We start from the raw sequence: 20,437 nt of genomic DNA, 5'->3' as shown, positions 1-20,437 counted from the left end.
AATTTTTAAAAACTCAAATAAGTATCCAGTGGATTACCAGTTCAGATCATATTTATGTCAGCCATTAAAATATAATTGTGGAAACTATGGAGTACCCTTTATAACTTACATTATTGGAGATTTGTCAATCATCATTTGAGAAAGTAATACCCACTGGTGAATCCTACCTATGTAGGTTGCTTCCCAAAGTTACACAGAAGGAGGAAAAAAAAATGTTGAAGAGCTCAGATAAAAGTGAGAAGAGAAAGAGAGGTGATACGAAAATATGATTGAAGCACTTCATTAGATATCCAAATTATATGGGAACAAGTTACTGATTATCCATAAATTTGTAATTAAGGTAGTATGTTTTAGATATTATATTAACCACTTACAAGACAATATCAATGCCTTCCAGCTCTTGGGGAAAGGGAAAAAAACAAGGAAATTTTCATCTATTTCTACTCTCTATGAGACATCAGTGGAGTTACTCATATAATGATAATGTGATAGAGACTCTCAATCCTAATATGTTATATACATTATATGTTTATATATATATATATATATATATATATATATATATATATATAACTATTACTATAACTCTCACTCTGAGCTGAGTACTCAAATTGTGGTTGTGATTTTTTTTCAAAATTTACAAGTTCAGAGCTAATGCTAAACAAAGTAGATGATTCCACAAAACTGACCTATTTGGCATTATAAACAAAAACGATGAGAAGTGTTCACATAACAAGATTTACTGGCGTAATTTATGTGAAAGACACAGAAAACAATTGTGTAATTACTATATGAATACATTTATCTCCCCATTTAATACATCTAAGGAAAGAAGAGAACAGTGAAAATGAAAAATGGAAACAACTGAATGCCCTGGGGTGAGCAATTTCTTTATTTCTTTTATTTTTATTATAATACTGTCTGTGGAGGAAATAGAAGTTCATAGTAACAGAAATAACATCCTTTGATTAAGTGCCTGAAGAGTGCTTCAAAGGCAAAAGCCCAAAGTTCCCAAACAAAGAAAAATAATGCATCTTCAAGGACAAATGCAGTGGAGGACAAATCTGTAATGATGAAATATTTCATGCATGAGTTAGAGTAAAACTTTATTTCCAAGATGATTTTCTAAATTCAAAATATGCAGCTGGTCATGTACAGCAACCCTGGGACCTGCAGTTGTTGAACAGGAGATCCTGGATGAAACAGTGATGCATCATACAGGCAAGTGTCAATAAATATGCTGAAAGGAGAAACTCCATCAGATCTTCTGTCGCTCCCTCTCGGCCAACTGAGATGATGCCGAACACCTGAGATCAACCCACTGAAGATGCAGCAGCCCACTTGGCATGTACTATTATGCTTCAGGATGAAATTTAAGGAACAGCTGCTGTGGGGCAAGGCTAAACATCATTTAGAGGACAGTGATCAGTGGAATGAGCTTTCTTATTCTATCTAGTAGCCAGTGTTCAATTTGTTCTTGATACTATGCTCTCATTGATAACTTCAAATGTTTTGACAGCTCTGATTCTCACTTAATATGTCCATGAGCCATTGATCAAGGAGACTTCATAGATTACTATAGGAGTAGCTTGTTTGGGGAGGCAAAGGCAACAGTAGGCTGGAGAAAGGAGGCCATGAAAGAATGTTCATTTCCATGAAAGGAATACATGGAAATTGATATTGGGGTATCTGAATTTATCAGCTGGTAGCAGCTGAAAATAATTGTATGGGCAAAGATCTTATACAAGTGGTAAAGGATGCTGAAGAAAGGTTGTTAGACCATAAAAGCAAAACATTTATGTTCTGTGAAATCAGGTTAGTATGAAGACAGCATTAAAGATAAAATTTTAACTGATTCTATTTATATTTTGCAGGGAGTGCTTGATAGAATTTCACTACTCGTCATAATAAAAATAAATTCCTTTACTTTAAACACTTCAGCTATTTAATCAAAAACAATAATGAGATATACTGTTACTCAACATTGCAAGGAAAATAAGTGCTTGTAATCCCTGAAGCTTCCTCTGGATTTGTATTGTAATCCGTTCCCTATAATCCAGGTCACCATTGATATCCTCTGTTCAAAGCATTTTATAATCTTGTACTTGTCAAGAGGCAGACAGTGTTTTCATGGCTGAACTTGCCAGAGTCCTATAAGACTTCACCCACAGGATCAACGAGCCTACTTTTGTAACCTACTCTTCCTTTCCCACATGGCTTGAGTGATTGCATGACTGAGATATTAAGGAATGCCAGCAGCTGTGTATGACAGAGCTATTTATCTCAGACAGCTCTCTCAGCAATGAAGTTATTACTAAAATGTTGTGCAAAGTGTAAGTTAAACCACCATTTTATAGTAGTTATCCTTTATATTGTTGTCTGGCTTTTAAAAATCTATTAAATGCATAACAAAGAAAGACATATTAAAACTACAGAAGTTTTCAAGTGATAATACACCTTTGGTAGCTCAGAAAGAAAAATCTTTATATCATGAAAAATGCTACTGTACATGTTTTTAACCAAACAGATTTATTTTTACTTGGATTTCTGTATTGTATTCACTAGATGGCACTATCAAAGTATTTCTAAATCCATAAGCTTCTCAACAATATGTTCTGGTATTAAAAAATAGGACTTAGGTTTCTATGTACTTCAAAAAATACATAACACCAAATTTGTCTCTTGAAAGGAGACTTTAAAAATGTCACCGAAGTAACCAAGATGTCCCAAATTAGCTTCTGGGACTGAAAATCCCGAGACTGAGTATAGTATTTTTTAAAGAGTCAGTCTTTCCCCCTTTAGTTGTTATTTAATTTTCCCCCTCACCTTTTAAAGACAACCTCATAAGGCATTTCAGATATGACTTCCATGGATAAAGCTATACGTGTACTTCTTTTTTTAAAGAATTTATTTATTTGAGAGAGAGAGACAGCAAGCAGTGGGGAGAGGCAGAGAGAGAGAAGCAGACTCCCTACTGAGCAGGCTGTCTCCTGAGCCAGAAGCTGGACACGAGGCTCCATCCCTGGTCCTGGAGACCATGACCTGAGCATAAGGCAGACACTTATCTGACTGATCCACCCAGGTGTCCCTACATGGGTACATCTTCTTGTCCAAATGACACCACCATCAGAGAAGGCAGATTCAAAATACCTTGCTGATGCTGGTAGTTTCTTTCCTCACAGGTTAGGTAGTTCTCTGAGAGGTAGGTGGAAATAGAGAGGCTTAGGGAGTCAGAAGTGATGCTTTAGACAACTTTTAATACATTTTTGAGGTTTCAGTCAATTATTTTGTGATAAAACAGAGTTTAGTGTGTATTGACTTCAAATTTAGTCTCCACTACTTAGGAAAATTGAGCAGTATTTACAACCTCTCAGCTTCATTTCCTTTTTGTTAAAACATGAATAACAAACAAATTTAGGGGCTGGCACGATGGTCAGATGAGATTTTTATGTATTTGTTCTAAGAATACCAACTGAAGGTGGTTTGATAGGTGTTGGAATCAGACGTATCAAGATGAGGATTGAGAAGGTAAATTAGGCTAAACAACATGACAAATAAATAAAGTTATAAACAAAGTACTCTGGGAATACTGAGAACATAGAGATGTTCATGGCCCAGGAGAATCAGAAGAGGCTTCAGAGAGGAAGCAAGCTTTGAATACAAATAATGTCTGTTCCTTCAAGGCCTGGCTTTTAAGAAGTCTCTGCATGTTCTCTTTCCTTGTCTGTAGGGGGGCTGCAGAGGACCTTGAAGTCTCCCAGGGTGGCAGACAGACTCAAGACAGAGGACTGGGGGTCATGTATGGGAGGAAAACCATCTGCTAAAAAGACTGTTAAGAGAACGAGGTATGATCTTTCATTATGCTAAACCATGAAAGCATTGGAATTTTTTTTTTTGCTAAATCAGTTTGCATCTCTCTAATACACTCTGTTTAATGCTGATCTTATTTATTTCACTTGAGAAGAGCATACATTTCGTTTTTCCAAATTAAGGCTTTACATTATTTACCCAACTATGTTTTGCTTTGAAATCATGAGTCTAGGAGCACAAGAAATATTGTAACACTTCATTGTTACCAAAATACCAATAAAATTCTGCTGCCTTTAGTGTTTAATCTCCCCTCCCATATACCAAAGGATTTCTTAAATTATCCCTTTTTACTTAATTTTTATCATACTTGGAATACTTGCTGAAATTATGCAAGCTTCAAAGCATATCTTTACTCCCTGTCGTGGTGTTTACATTTGCAGCATATTTCTGGGGAAGAAAATTCGGTGTCTATTTGCTTGGCTCCCTATTTCCCTACACCAACCCCCAAATTATCCACCACTAGCTGTAAAAGAAGTACATCTTCATCAAATTCATCAATAGGACTTGCATATGGGTAAAAGGGATACATTTTACAAGTGTAACCTTATGTTTATTTTGAAGGAGTTTATTAGAGTACTTCATTTTGATTTCTATTTTAACTTATGTAACCTTTAAGTGTGTAAATTATACTATTAAGGTTAGAAAAGTATGGAAAGTCCCATTTACAAATATCAATGACATCTTACTACCTCCTTCATTTACTATTAATTCTTATTGGAAAATTTGCTTCCATTTAGGGAAATTGGCTGTAGGCATGGCTTTCATATTGTCACCTAACACTAGGCCTGCCTATATAAAAATCCTTTAGTCCTGCTGCAACAAAGCAGCTTTCATTAAGAGTCACAAATTGGACAGAGCTGTTGAAATGCAGCATTTCTATACCAAGACTTCCTTCATCATCCTTTTCTCATTAGTCTCTTTGACAACTTATAGCTAAGACATTGAACAGAGTCCTTTCAGTGATAAGACAAGTCTACTGTGGATGTTGTTACATTGTACATGCAGGTCTCTGACGATGTTGTTCTCTGAGATTTCTATCTCAGGCATTTAACCCAAGGAATATCTCTAGGAGTTTAAGATTTGGGCAACTCCAGAGAAATGGTCAAGTGCTGGATGAGATATTTTGAATAGAGAAGTGGACTTCTAATGTTGCACAATGTGGATAGAAGCCAATTCCATATTCTAATTTAAAATATGTCCTACCCTTTCTCCAAATGTTTTCTTGCTGCCAAGCACAACAATTTTTTTTCTTTCTCAAAATTCCAGTGTAGATCTGCACCAAAGATTTGGATATAGACTGTGCATCATCAATGAAAATTCATTTCTAAAAACATACACCACATGTGAAATTAAACTTTTATATTTTAATTTCACTTTTTTTCAGGAACTTTAACCAGATATTTGTCAATGTCACAAAAGTAAACAAAAATACAATTTGTATTCATTAAAATAGAGAAAAATCCTATGAAGAAATTGAACAAATGAGATTTCTAGAAATCTGTGCAACATGCACATCAAAACCGTCTTAAGTATGTGTATGTATATACTTATCCATATGGTTTTGCATAGATATTCATCAAGAAGCATGTAAGAATGTCCAAAGTAGCCTTGTTTGTAGTAAATACAAGAAACAACCCAATTGTCCATTGACACTAGAATGTCTAATTAACTTGAGGTACATATGTTTAATACTGTACATGCTTTTGGGGCACGTGGGTGGCTCCGTGGGTTGGGGTCTCTGCCTTCAGCTCAGGTCCATGGTCTTGGGGTCCTGGGATCGAGCCCCACATCAGGCTCTCTGTTCTGCTCTGATCCTGCTTCCCCCCACTCTCTGCCTGCCTCTCTGCCTACTTGTGATCTCTGTCAAATAAATAAATAAAATCTTTAAAAAATTGTTAAAAAAAATAAAAAATACTGTACATGCTTGAATTTGAAAAGCATCATTTGAAGTAAAAAAAATGAAGAAAAACATATACACTATGGTCCTATTTATATTAGATTCAAAACTTGATAGACGTCAGGGATGTTGCTAAACCTTCTACAACACACAGGACAACCCCCAACACAAAGAATTTTCCAAAGCAAATGTCAATAGTATTGACAATGTGAAACATCTCTAAAGAAACGTGAAAACACAATTAATACAAATTCTAATTTTTATTATAAATATATTTTATAAAAAGGAATCAGAATTACTTTTTATAAAATTTTCCTTTTCACTGATACTGTATTTAAAAATATGGAATATTTCTCAGCCATCAGAAAGGATGAATACCCACCAGCTGTAGCAACATGAATGGAACTGGAGGGGATTATGTTAAGTGAAATTAGTCAAGCAGAGAAACATAATTATCATATGGTTTCACTCATATGTGGAACATAAGGAATAGCATGGAGGACCACAAGGGAAGACAGGGAAAACTGAATCGGAAGAAATCAGAGACAGACAAACCATAAGAGACTCTGGACTCTGGGAAACAAACTGAGGGTTAGTTATAGAAGGGGTGGTAGGGGATGGGATAACCAGGTGATGGGTATTAAAGAGGGTAAGTGTTGTGATGAGCACTGGGTTTTATACACAACTAATGAATCGTTGAACACTAAAATAAGTAAATAAATAAATAAATTTGGTATATTTTTCATCATGATTTTTTTCATCAATTTAGATTATTATAAAATATTGCCTTAAAATATTATTTATTTTGATTGCTGAGTTTGTTTTTGTTTTTGTTTTTTGTTTTTTGTTTTTTTTTTAAGAGAGAGGGTGTGTGAGAGAACACACATGTGGGGGGAGGGGCAGAAGGAGAGGGAGAGAGAGAGAATCTTAAGCAGGCTCCATGCTCCGTGGGACCTGATATGGAGCTCCAACTAGGGCTCAATGTGGGGGCTTGCCCTCACAAACCTGAGATCATGACCTGAGCCAAAATCAAGAGTCTGAGGCTTAAACAACTGAGACACCCAGGTATTCCCTTGATTACTGAGTTTTTTGGTGTCTCTTTAATTTTGGGCTTGAAGCAAAAGTCTCATTTGCTTCATGTTAGTCCCAGCCCTGTGGAATGGTGCAGGTAGAAAGAAGGGCTTATAGAGCTTCAAAAACATTAATATTCTAATTTCTTTAATTTTAATTTTTAAAGTTTTTATTTTAACTCCTGTTAGTTAACATAGAGTGTTATATTAGTTTCAGGTGTATAATACCATAATTTAACAATTCTATACATCACGAGATGTTCACCACAAGTGCACTCCTTAATCCCTATCATTTATTTCATCCATGCCCCTAACCCACAGATTCTAATTTCTTAAGCAGAGCCACAGTTAAAGGAGAGGGGTTGTTTCATTATTTTTCTTTGAAATATACACATAGCTCATATACAGTCTTTGCTATGCATAATTAAAATGAAAGCAAACTTTAAAAGAAAAATAAATTATGGTTAACTCATATATTATTTATATGAATTCTTAGAAACCTCCTACTTATTATGGATATGTTGGCTAGTCTAAACTATTATTTAACCTATCAAGTATACATTTGTTTGGGTCAATATTATGAGAACACTAACATAAATACATAAAATGATTCTTCACCTTTAAATCCACAACTCTTATAAATGTTTATAAATTTTATTCAAATACTCAACTTCTTTTTTTTTTTTTAAGATTTTATTTATTTATTTGACAGAGAGAGATCATAAGTAGGCAGAGAGGCAGACAGAGAGTGAGAGGGAAGCAGGCTCCCTGCTGAGCAGAGAGCCCGATGTGGGACTCGATTCCAGAACCCTGAGATCATGACCTGAGCTGAAGGCAGCAGCTTAAACCACTGAGCCACCCAGGCGCCCCCAAATACTCAACTTCTATATACAATTGAGCTCCCTTGAATTTTCCTGATGAAGTTAGAAATATAAGGAATAAATTTACTTCAGCTGTGGTGCATCAATTCCTGACAATGCTTGAAAGCAGGGACTTGGCATACAAATGTAACATTTCTATCTCTTCTTCTATTTCATCATCAAAATTTTCCAGCTACTTTGTTCATTAGAAAGATGGAAGTCTTTCATTCATTCAGTTTCTGACTTCCACAGGATGTTCACTCCAGTAATAACTGTACATTCTTCTCCAGCTAGGTAAAAAATGAAAATCAAGGATTTATTTATTATATGGTTATTTCTTCTTTATTGTTAATGGCCATTCAGTTGTAATCCAAAGTTAGAAAAATAACTATTATAACATAGTATAGTCTTTTTTCCTTCTCATTTACTTGACTATCTTGTTCCTTATTTCTGATAAGTGCTCTAGTGGCACTGAAAGAGTTTTCATTACTGAAACTGTCTTTCCATCACATTTTTCTTTGCTTTACCCCTAATGTCATTACAAATTGTGTTTTCTTTCAGAAAAACTTGAAATGAGTTGGATTTTAGTATACACTGTTGTTTGCATGTCTGTGTTGGCACTGTATTTTACAATGTACTCTTCCAAGCCAACATATAGATGTGCCTACACAACCCACCATTATCCTCCAACATTCAAAGCATGTTAGTGAGTGTTGTGTGAGTCTCCCAGAGCCGAGGACCTGGAACACAAGTGCACATAGAAGGCGAGTATATTTCTGTTAAGTCTTTTTCCAGCATAGTAGATGTGGCAAATGATCACAATACTCTTTTCATTTAGCAATGAAAATACATTAAAATATTTCTCAAAAAAGCACAGCAGGAAGTCACATTAATTCATCTGAGTTGGTGCCTAATTGCCTTCTCTGACCAGTAAGAAAAATGTTAACTTCATTGAACCAAGTTTTCAAATCACCCTGTTGGGTCAACTCAAATTTTCTTAGTAGTCAGAGATAAAAAGCCAACCAAATGTACATATTAATTTGTTATGTGCCCAGACCAGTGCACCTTGCAACACAAATTACCACTTAGTAGGAGGAGGATGCAAGGGAAATATTGATTCTAGGAAAAATTCATGACTAAGAGAATAAAGCAGCTTAGAGAACTTCCAAGATGCTCAATTGGTTCTTGGGACTTTTATTTTATTTTATTTTATTTTATTTTATTTTACTTTATCTTTTTAGCAGAAATAGTTTCTTAGCAGTAGTCAAGTGGTTGAAAAGCCAACTCTTTCCCATGGACACTCATGTTCATAAGGTTTATTACATAGCAAAGTCAAGATACACAAATTCTGTGAGTTTTTGTTTGGTTACTTGTATTTTGTTAACATAACATAATTTAGTGACTGAGGTATTGCAGTTATGAAGCAATTTCTACTCCAGCCAGGAATATATATATATATAAATAAATAAAATACACACATATTACACATACATATATACACATATTATTCACATATACATATATACACACATTATTAAACACACATTATATCTATATCTAAATATCTATATCTATATAATTTTGCATAAGAAGAAAAACAGAAAGCTAACGCTTCTGAAAGTAGCCTTTGCATACTCCTGAACACTTTTTCTACATATAGGGCTTTTGTGAAAGTAGACTTTTAAAAATATTAACAATATAATAGACATTTAAAACAAGCAAGGAAACAAAAAAAACAAAGAATAAGCTATTATATCTACTGTTCTCTCAATTTTCACTACTCAAGAAGTTTGGAAGAAATAGTTTTGTTACCTTTATTTTTAAAATTTTGAATGTGCAATAAAAGATTTTACATTTAGTATGTGTCTTGGGAAAGCAGTTTAATTTTTCACTTCTCAATTTATAGCTTTTTTTAATTAGACAGTGAATTTGACAAACCTTATTCAATATAAATGCTAGGTTCTAAAGATTTTAGGAAGCAAGGTCAATTATTTGCCTTTCACTTTTAGAGACAGAGTGTCTACAACCTTGAAGTGAATCACTAGAAACACACAAGCATATTTAGCTTGAATCCGTTCACAAAATAATTAGAGAACTTAATCTACATGCATACAGGAATGTCAGTAATGATGTTACCAAAAGCATAGTTATTTATGGGTAGTCCTTCTGGGTGATTTATAACATATTTCTTGTCTTTTCTGCATTGCTCAAGTTGTTTATAATAGTCATACACTCATTATGAAAATAATGTTATTACTACAAAGCCAAGTAAAATAAATTGTGTTAACAGATAAGTCTTGAAGCTAAACAACATAGTAAGAATTTGACATAGTTAACTATATACAGGGAGAGCACTAAAAATGAAAGAAAAAATCACTGCTGCATTTTATTTTTCCACTAACCTTGAGCTGAATAACAAACTAGGGCACCACTGAAAGATTAAAGCCCACATTAAAAGTTGTACTACAACCTGAACCACTTAATCAAAAGTGTTTCTAAATAATAATATATTAGAAGTGGTGAAGGGAGGTCCATAGACATCTTCATTTATCTCTCTGATGAGAAAAAAAAAATGAAGTGAGGTGTAAGAAAACTTGATATATGCCATACAAGTGAATTCTCCAATAAATAAAATTCTCAATATAGTATAAAGATTTATAATTAAGGTAATGTAAGAAGAAAAGCTATTTCAAATATGCTATTCCTAATGTTGCAGCATATTTTCTAAGCATTAGTATTATGAATTCTTTATATAAGTATTTTTCTATGCCTGATCTTGCAACAATGTTTTTAGACATAAGTCTGTCTGAAGACTCTCCCCAGCTGTAGACCTAATATGCACTTATGCTGAAATCACTGGCACTGATTTATTTACTACCTTCTAACTTCTGCTCCAGCAAAGAAATATCATTCAAATTCTAAAAGGAATAACGGACTGTCTAGAGTTAACATCTTCAACGTAAATGGTTGGGAAATAGGTGTCAACCAATTGTATAGCAAGCTTTTGGTAAAGGTTTGCCTGAATCGATTCCAAATTTCTTGTTAATCAGATGAGGTTGCTTTCTTAGTTATTTTTGAAATATTAATCTTCATTTTTTCATATCTAAAAGTCACAAGTGATTCTAAATTTCTATATAGTAGCAGTTTAACCTCCTTATTACATTGGAGAACAACTTTGGCTAAATTGAAATTTAAAAAAATTACATTTCTTTTCCTTTATTTTACCCTTTTAGGACTAATACTTATTAACCACAGAGGAATGACAAAATGGCGAACAACGCATAATGTGCTATTTCATTAAAAAGAAACTGAGTATTTGAATGTAGCAGAAGGGCAGTATCTTTTTTTTTTTAAAGATTTTTTTTTTTTAATTTATTTGACACAGAGAGATCACAAGTAGACAGAGAGGCAGGCAGAGAGAGAGAGAGAGAGAGAGAGAGAGGGAAGCAGGCTCCCTGCTGAGCAGAGAACCCGATGCGGGACTCGATCCCAGGACCCTGAGATCATGACCTGAGCCGAAGGCAGCGGCTTAACCCACTGAGCCACCCAGGTGCCCCCAGAAGGGCAGTATCTTAAAATACAATCTGAATAGACATATGTCCTAAAAGATAGGTAGGCACTACTACTTAGTAATTTATACAGAAATATCACATTTTTATTCATTTAACAGGTGATTAGATCTACACAGAAAAGGATTCAAATATACATTATTATAAATATCATAGTGGTGGATAGGATTATTAGTATCACAGAAGTCTTCCTTTCTAAATCACTAGTAGCTTTATAAGAAATATAAACTCTAGAAACACTATTATTTTCTATTACTTGCCTTTTACCATGCCATCTGCCCTCAAAACAGAATTTCTCTTTCATTGTGACTCACTATGGCTGGAAGAAAGCACTTAATATTCTGTCATTCTTTTCTTATATATATCTCTTACATCCGGTTTTAAGCATCTTGACAGGAGGCACTGTGTTTATTACTTTGAATCCTGAATTTTCATATATGGGAGGTCACATGATAAGCACTGAGTCACTGCTTCTGGAATAACTAAATATATGAATAAATGAATGAATGAACGAACAGAATAACCATTTAAAAACTCAAGTATGTATGGTTCATTTCTAGGTCTCAGAAGGCTAGAAACACCCCCAAAGACTTCTTGGGGGTGCACCTCCATCACTCAAAAGGCACCCTTCATTAGTTGCAAGGCAATCTTTGATAGTGGCTTAGTATTTCAGTATAGGATCAGTGCCTGACAGAACATTACAGAGCTTAAGACTATATCTGAATAGTCTAGAGGTCTGTTTTTCCATTCTCTCAACTATGTCCCTATTCCAGAACAGATAAGATGTGTGCTGCTTATAAACCTCAACATTTAAAATAAGATTCCAACAGCAAATGTAAAAATTGTGACACTTTTATTACCCTGGAATTTGTAAGACAAATCAATCTGTTCTCTAAAATGACAATGTTGGGAGAAAAAGGCCTTCTAAAGGGTACCCAAAAAGATCTTTCTTAAAAGGATAAAAAAGAAGTCTAAAAAAAAAAAAGAATATATAAAGGCAATACTTTTCAATTTCAAAGGAAGAGAAAAAATACATAAAACATAAATTAATATCTAAACATTTACTAAAGTTAAGTTGGGATTTCATTTTATTTTTATTTATTTATTTTTTTATATTTTATTTATTTTACAGAGAGAGATCACAAGTTTGAAGATAGGCAGGCAGAGAGAGAATGGGAAGCAGGTTCCCTGCTGAACAGAGAGCCTGATGCGGGGCTCGATCCCAGGACCCTGAGATCATGACCTGAGCCGAAGACAGAGGCTTAATCAACTGAGCCATCCAAGTGCCCCGGGATTTCATTTTAGAAGGAATGCCAACATAATCTCTGAATTATTCATATTCTATTTTTTTCTGGGTGTACCACTTAGCATTAAATGTCTTTATTCTAAATAGGAAGATTTTATTTAATCCACTCAACTTGGAGCATTCATGAGCTAATTAATAATGTTTGATTTTCCATGTCTTTCCAGGTTTCTTCTCCTGCATCATTTAGATTATCTCAGTTTAGACACTGTAAACTCATCGTAACTTCACTGCATACTATGTTGGCCATAATTAATTTATAATACTAGATTTGGGACTTCTGGTAGCAGTTTTATTTTTCTCAGGCTTTGATGGAACCATATGGTGCGACTATGCACTAAAATGGGAAGGCTTCAGGTAACTAGACATTACACCTACTCATACATTCCTGGTCTTCATCAGAAACTCACAGACATGAAAATCTGGCCTTTTTCAATAAAATAAAATTATTAGATGACTACTACAGAAAACATACTGAAAATTGAAAACGAGGCAAAATGTTTTAAGAATATGAATTCAATACACTATGTTAACAGAACAAAAACCCTCAGGTAATTTACAAAATGTCATAGGTGATCCTCATAATTATAATAAACATAATATATGAAACAGGAAGTTTCTTGATGGTTTTTAATGAATTATCAGTAAAATATGTGAAGACAAACTACAGGGTATTTCGTCTTTATCTGATCTATATTTTTTCTCTAATCTCTAAGTAGAAAAGCTGTTTTTAATGTACTAGCGTGCTTATTTTTAATATCATTCCAGCAAAGTGTTTTAGTTGAACAAAGTATGAACAACTAATATCTTTGTTGGAGTTAGAACAGATAATCTATTAGTTTCATATATTCTCTATATTTCGAATTACAAATTGTAGGCTGCCAGTGCCTAGCCTCTAAAACATCACGTGGTTGAATTTCCATGCCATGGAAATACATATACTGCCTACATTCTCTACTCATCCTTTGCCATAATCTCTATTTTCTTACTTTCTCTATTCTTGATTTTCCCTTTTATACTCTGAAGTTACTTGAATTTGTCAATCTTGCTCTACATCCTGAAGATTTTACTATTCCTATTCTTTGAAAGAAAGCGTATAATTCTTTTTTTCTTTTTTTTGAAAGCACATAATTCTAAAGCTGAGAGAAACTTTACAGATTTTACAATCTACATAATTTTAAGTCATTTAACAAGCAAATTGAATACTATCAATAATACTTATAGAAACATGTAGAATTATATAATACAGTTATCACCATTTACTGTAAAATCTCATTCTATTTGTATTCTATAATTTAAAAAAACTGGAGAAAGTAGAAATAAACCAAAGTTGAAACAAAAACCTGAACATTTGATTGGAGTGTGATTTTAAATAGCCTACATGTATCCATATTAACTTGTACTCATTTTAAATAGTATTCCCACTCAAAGAAAAAAGACTAATTTAGCATTAACAATCATTAATTTAAATACCAACTTTAGAATTTCTTCCATTTATAAATGTACTGAATAATAAATTGCAATGCACCATGACATACTATCATATTCTAAGTAAAAATGATAATAAATCATTAGCACTTTCTGAATGCTTGTTACATGCTAGGCTTGGTTATTAATTTTATATATATTAATAATTGAAACCCTCACTGCAACCCTAGGAATAAGTTACTGAAATTATGGCAATTATACAGATTAAGAAACGGAGAACTAAATAATCACTCACCTAAATTAATGTATGTAGTTCCTCTAGAGTCTAGTTCTTCTTCACTCTGCTACACGGCCAAAAGTTAAACACTGGTAACATTTTGAGTAAATGGTAAGTTTCAAGTTGTCGAAGTTGTCGTTACAAACAGAAGTGTTAATGGACAACTGTTCTACAGTAGTTATTTTTAAATGTATATAAAGCAAATATATCATGCAACTGTTTAAAACATAAAATATTCTAGAAATTCATGTAAATAATAATGGTGCATTGTAAAATATGTCTGTGTGTGCATATATGTGTATTATATATCCATATATGCTATTATTTTATATTAATATATAATGTACATATTATATACATATAGTTATGTTATTTACCCTACTAAATATACACACATATATAATTATATTTATACACATATATTTTGTAGATGCACATATTAATTTATTATCTGATATTCTGAGTTTTTGCTGAATGTAGAAGTTTTATTTTTTTAACTTATTTTTAAGATTTTACTTTTTTGGGACACCTGGGTGGCTCAGTGGGTTAAGCCTCTGTCTTCAGCTCAGGTCATGATCTCAGGGCCTTGGGATCAAGCCCTCCATTGGACTCTCTGCTCTACAGGGAGCCTGTTTCCCCCGTCTTTCTGCTTGTCTCTCTGCCTACCTGTGATCTCCTCTCTCTCTCTGTTAAATAAATAAATAAAATATTTAAGATTTTACTTTTAAAAAATCATCTCTATGTCTAAAGCGGGGCTTGAACTCACCACCCCAAGACCAAGAATCTCACCGTCTCTTGACTGAGAGAGCCAGGTACCCCTAAATGTAGAAGGTTTAAAAGAGCATTTAGATATGCATACTTTTGAAGGATGATACCCAGACATTGGTGAGCTCTCAGGAGAGAAGGCAGAAATTTCAAGAACACAAGGAAGCTATGAACAAAATAAATAAATACATTATTTCCTGAAACATTAAAAAAAAAAAAAAGGTACATGGAAAGGCACTGTCAAACAAGAACAATGCCAGAAGTAAGAAGAGCTCCAGTGGCTGCTGAGATACTGTTCTCTTTTCCTCAGTATCAATCCAGTAAGATGCATGAGCCCATACAATCATAGAGTGCAAGCTCCCCAGGGAAAGAAGCTGGCACAGTATTTCTCTCTCAGTGCCATCCAGTGTGGAACACAAACGTGAGACTCTGAATATTCTTTTCCTTTGTTATTTTCTGCCCTTCTTGGTGTGCAGAAATAAACCATAGAATTTGGGGCCTGAAAGGGAGGTCAGACCATGCACCCATATACACACACATTCACACAGCCATGTTTGTATGTATGTATACAGTGAATCCCTTGAGAGATTCAGAGATTGTCTTACATTCTCAGTCTTCCATTCTTATTGGCTCCTAGCAGTTTGATTGTCCTATGTTTATGTTCGATACTGACTAGATCTTGTTGAAATAAGATTAATTAATGGGGAAACCCCCAAAGATGATCACCTGACCCAAAAGTTATAATAATCAACTCACCTCATATTCTACTTGTTTTTTATGTGGGCTAATTTTTTTTAAAAAATGCATGACTTAATATCACAATGTATAAAATTTACTAAAACCTCATTAGAAGTCCAATATGTTTCTTTTTAAAGCTCCTGGTTTTCATTTTCAATGTCAATAAATGTGAATATGTTGAACAGTTTTTAAGGTTCCCTGCAGTTCTGAACCAGTAATATAAAACTTATTATTCATCAACTATTCCTCAGACTCCCTAAGCCCATAGGTATATATTTATTTTTATGAATACAGTAAGAGTAATACTGCAAACAATTTGTTTATATTTAAGTGAAGGAATTGTTCCCTTCTGGCATGTATAAATAGATGTATTTTTAAGAAGCATTGAATACAACTATAATCCTTTAAAGTGATTTTTTTTCCTAATCTTTATAAAACACTGTATAACTGCTAAGTTATTAGACGGGTGTTCATGGTTACTATACAGTTATTTTTCTCTGTTTTACTTCCCACTTGGAATATTAGTATAATACAAATAATTCTGAAAGCAAATATTGAGCACTAAGACCATAAATGCTCTGTATTATTATGATCTATAAATATCTTTCCATAATTATTAAACATGGAAAATCTTATAATAAACAGAGAGGCCAACAACGTTCTCCAATAGACCACACTTACTACTCAGAAAAGAAACATAAAATTGTGACAATAAATACACCTGCTAAACTTCCAGGTTACAAAAAATTACCCATTATCACAATGCATAAAACTGCAGCTTGCAAAATTGTCTACTTTCCACTAATTACTGGAATTGAATGTTTTGAGAGTTAAATAAAAGAGAAAATATTTGTAAAAAACTATTTTTAACTAAGATTTTTTCCTCTCATCTGTGACAACTTCTCTGTTATGAAAAGTTGCTACATTTCTTTTGTTATATTCTTTATTATGAAAATATAGTAATCTTAAATGCGTGTAAAATGAAACATGAATAGAACTTGCACACTGCGAAACAAAAGAAATCTACTGGTACTTTTGGTCAACTTTACCTAAGTTTCTAAGTATTCTTCAATTAGCAATAATCGCGCCTCGGATAAACCTCATTGGCTACGATACTGCCACTGCGCAATGCTGTTTCTAAGTATTCTTAATGACATTCTTTTTCTTTGTTAATGGTCTTTATTTCCAGCTTCAATAAATCTGTATAATCCATGTTAATGTAGTGAAATGATATCAGTGGACATTTGTAAATATCTTACAATTTAGAATATATTTTCCAATTCATTATGACATGCCATCCTTACCAAAACTGTATTAACATCCTTAATTTATTTGGTAGCAAGTAACCTGAAGCACATAAACCATAAATGATTTGCCTAAAGGGCTCCTCCAGGCAAAGGCAGATATATGTTCAAAAAAAAAAGGCGAAATGCCTTTTCTAATTCTTAATAGGTACCTTTCTACAATATACAAAATAGTTGGTTATTTGGAGCTCTGAAATTACAATAAAGTCGTTCAGAAAAGAAAGCAAGCAAAAGACACTGAGTTCTGTTAGAGTCTTAATCACCAAAGCTTTGGAAATCTCAAGGAAAATGTGACCATGTCTTGTTTGTGTATGTTTGTCTTTGGAGCAGTGGTCAGGTAGTAGGGAATGGGGCTGCAGAAAGGAAGTTGATTTCAGGATTGTCTCTCAGGCCAGAGAGAAAGAAAGAAAGAAAGCCTAAGAATGGATAGTGAAAAAAACAATTATAGGAGGAAAGTTTCATTTTCTTTCAGCCTTTTCATCCCTTTTTCCCTTTTTTTTTCCATTTTCTCTGCTCCATTCAATGATTTCTTTTCTTGCTTTTATTTCTTTCTGGTCCTCATGCATTTTTCTAATGTGGCATCTCTTTTCTTAGTCTATTTCTTCTTTTTTTTTAACTTTATTTTTCCTTATTTATTATTCCCCTTGTTCTTTATAGGCACATTTCTTGGCACTAAGCTAATACTAGACAGAAAATTATAACCACCTGATATTCTTAAATTTTAAGTCTTGGTTATTCCAGTAGTTTACCCACTTCATTCTATTAAAACCTAGTAATATAAGTAAAAGTAAATTATAATTTCTTTGTAAAAATAATCAGTTCCTAGATAGAAAAATGTTCTTACAAATCCTGGAAGGAATTATAAGCAAAAAATAAACAACTGAATCTAACCACACTAGTCACAGTAAATATATACTAATTTAGATTTTCCAGTGGCTTTGTGTAGACCAGAAACAACTTCTTCTTCTTTTTTTTTAAAGATTTTATTTATTTATTTGAGAGAGAGAGAGATCACAAGTAGACAGAGATACAGGCAGAGAGAAAGGGGGAAGCAGGCTCCCCACCGAGCAGAGAGCCTGATGAGGGACTCAATCCCAGGACCTGAGATCATGACCTGAGCCGAAGGCAGAGGCTTAACGCACTGAGCCACTCAGGCGCCCTATAATTGGATTTTAATAATGCATAATGAATAGACATTTTAAAAATCTCCTTTGTAAAACAAAAGAACCATATTTCTATTTTATAGTTACCATAATTATAAAATTTAAGTACACTGATAAAATAAAACAAGCTATTTTATTGAGGTCTGAGGTGCTGACCAACCATTACGTGTTTCTTAGGTTTCACTTATGTAGCTTTCTTAATCATAGTGAAGAAGGTGATGTTAATTAGGAATCTACTTCTAATGACCATCTTCAGAGAGTAAAGTAATGACTAGTGAGATTTTGTTTCTGGTGTATGAAGATGAGGATGCTATAAGGGTGAAGAGTAGGCACACTTTTGATGGCAAGAGGATGAAGCAAGAGAAAATTGGATATATCCACGCACAGAGACTGCTGTGGTATGCAACTTAATCGGATATATCCACGCAGAGACTGTTGTGGTATGCAACTTGCTTATTTGGTTTGGCTTCACTGGGATGTGATTCAATTGTTTGCTTATTCCTTTCATGAAAAGTGTTGAACGTGGCTGTCTAGAAGTGGTCAAAAACATGGTCCAAGAGTAACAACAGCCCATCCATTAACTGTCACATTCATACTGGGGATAAATGTCTCCATGGTGAGAACATTTAAGTATTAACTAAATCCAATAAATAATTTAATGAACCTTTTAAGAGCTAATATTCATGGTTTTCCATCTAAATAACACATGGGAATAAATTTGAATGGATTGGAATAATAGATTTATGCCCATTTAATAGAGATCTGGCTAATGTAGTTAATGGAAACAAATAAAAAAAGGAATGGACATTGGGAAGAACAATAACTTCACTGAGATCCTCTTCTATGCCAGGCATTATGCTAGGTATTATACATGGATCTTATTTAATTCCTACCACAGTTTAAGTTTGTTTGTTTGTTTTTTAAAGATTTTAGTTATTTATTTGACAGAAAGAGAGACCACAAGTAGGCAGAGAAGCAGGCAGAAGGAAAGGGGGAAGCAGGCTCCCTGCTGAGCAGAGAGCCTGATGTGGGGCTCGATCCCAGGACCCTGAGATCATGACCTGAGCTGAAGGCAGAGGCTTAACCAACTGAGCCACCCAGGTGCCCCCACAGTTTAAGTTTCGCATCATTTCCACTCATGGCCTGCTATATAATATGTGGACTCCAGGGCAAAATGAAAATGTAGGGCCCCAGCTGGTGTAGGGAAATTGATGTCTCCTTCCCACTGGCTTACCACCCCAAAGCATGGTAAATGGATGATTCCAAAGGGATTGAAAGATTGAAACCATTGTAATGGAGAGCACTCAGTACCTGGATGAAGGTGGGTGAGAGGACACTGCTAAGCTGTTTGCTGAATGGGCAGTATTGTTGCCAGCATAGGATGTGATGTCCACAGCCTTGCTCTGCTTTAAAACACCATGCAAAACATGCTTAACCCCTCCCTGCCATTTGCCCATGCCTAGACCTTCAATAAGAATAGAGCAGTAGTGGGACATGGACCTCTTCCACTTTTCACCCCACATGGAGGATGGCAGCAGTCATATAGCTGGGGCCACAGAAGGGGTTGAGTAAAAGGAGGCTGATGAAAAGATATCCCAGATCCCAGGAAAACATAGAGGCTGCAGGAATTGGAACCGTGCATCAGTAGTCTCCAAGAGCCTACAGCATGCTTCAATTTCCCCCTGAGTCTTCACTCAGTAAACACAAATTCAAAAATTTGTTGTAAAATTATTATGAATTTCAAGACTACAACTATAGAGTATTAAATTGCAAATGTTGATACCCGGTCCTGTGTGCCTACATTGTTCACATGGCTGCAGAGTCAACCCTATTTCCATTATACAGATTAAAAAAATGTGTTCCAAATCACATTCATCAACATGATGTGCGTGTGTGTGTGCAAGAGCAGGGGTGGGCTTGGTAGCTAAAACTCTAAAATTTGTTGTCTGTTTTTTACTATGTCTAATTGGTCATATGTATTTGTCACCTCTCCAAAATTAACTGAATATATTTTACAGTGTATACCTCATAGTTCATGCATTAGGAGTAGATGTAAAGGAGTCAGTACAATAAATAGATATAAGGAATATAGGGTCTTAAAGGACTAATAAAATATAAATGCAGCTATCAAAACTGCATCCTCTCAAACAGGTGATGATAATATCTAATATACATATTTTTATGTGTTATCGA

General features: G+C 34.1%; 1 protein-coding gene and 1 pseudogene across 48 annotated transcripts in view; both read right to left on the bottom strand.

The window, feature by feature from the left end:
- Nucleotides 1–20,437, bottom strand: part of PTPRD (protein tyrosine phosphatase receptor type D) — a 2,308,694-nt gene that overhangs the window by 1,871,464 nt on the left and 416,793 nt on the right. The window lies entirely within an intron of this gene.
- On the bottom strand, nt 16,828–16,910 carry LOC123953623 (annotated as a pseudogene).

Source organism: Meles meles, chromosome 11 (assembly GCF_922984935.1).
Source record: "Meles meles chromosome 11, mMelMel3.1 paternal haplotype, whole genome shotgun sequence".
NCBI lineage: Eukaryota > Metazoa > Chordata > Mammalia > Carnivora > Mustelidae > Meles > Meles meles.
The sequence above is the reverse complement of the archived record's forward strand: the minus strand, read 5'-3'. Positions and strand labels throughout refer to the sequence as shown.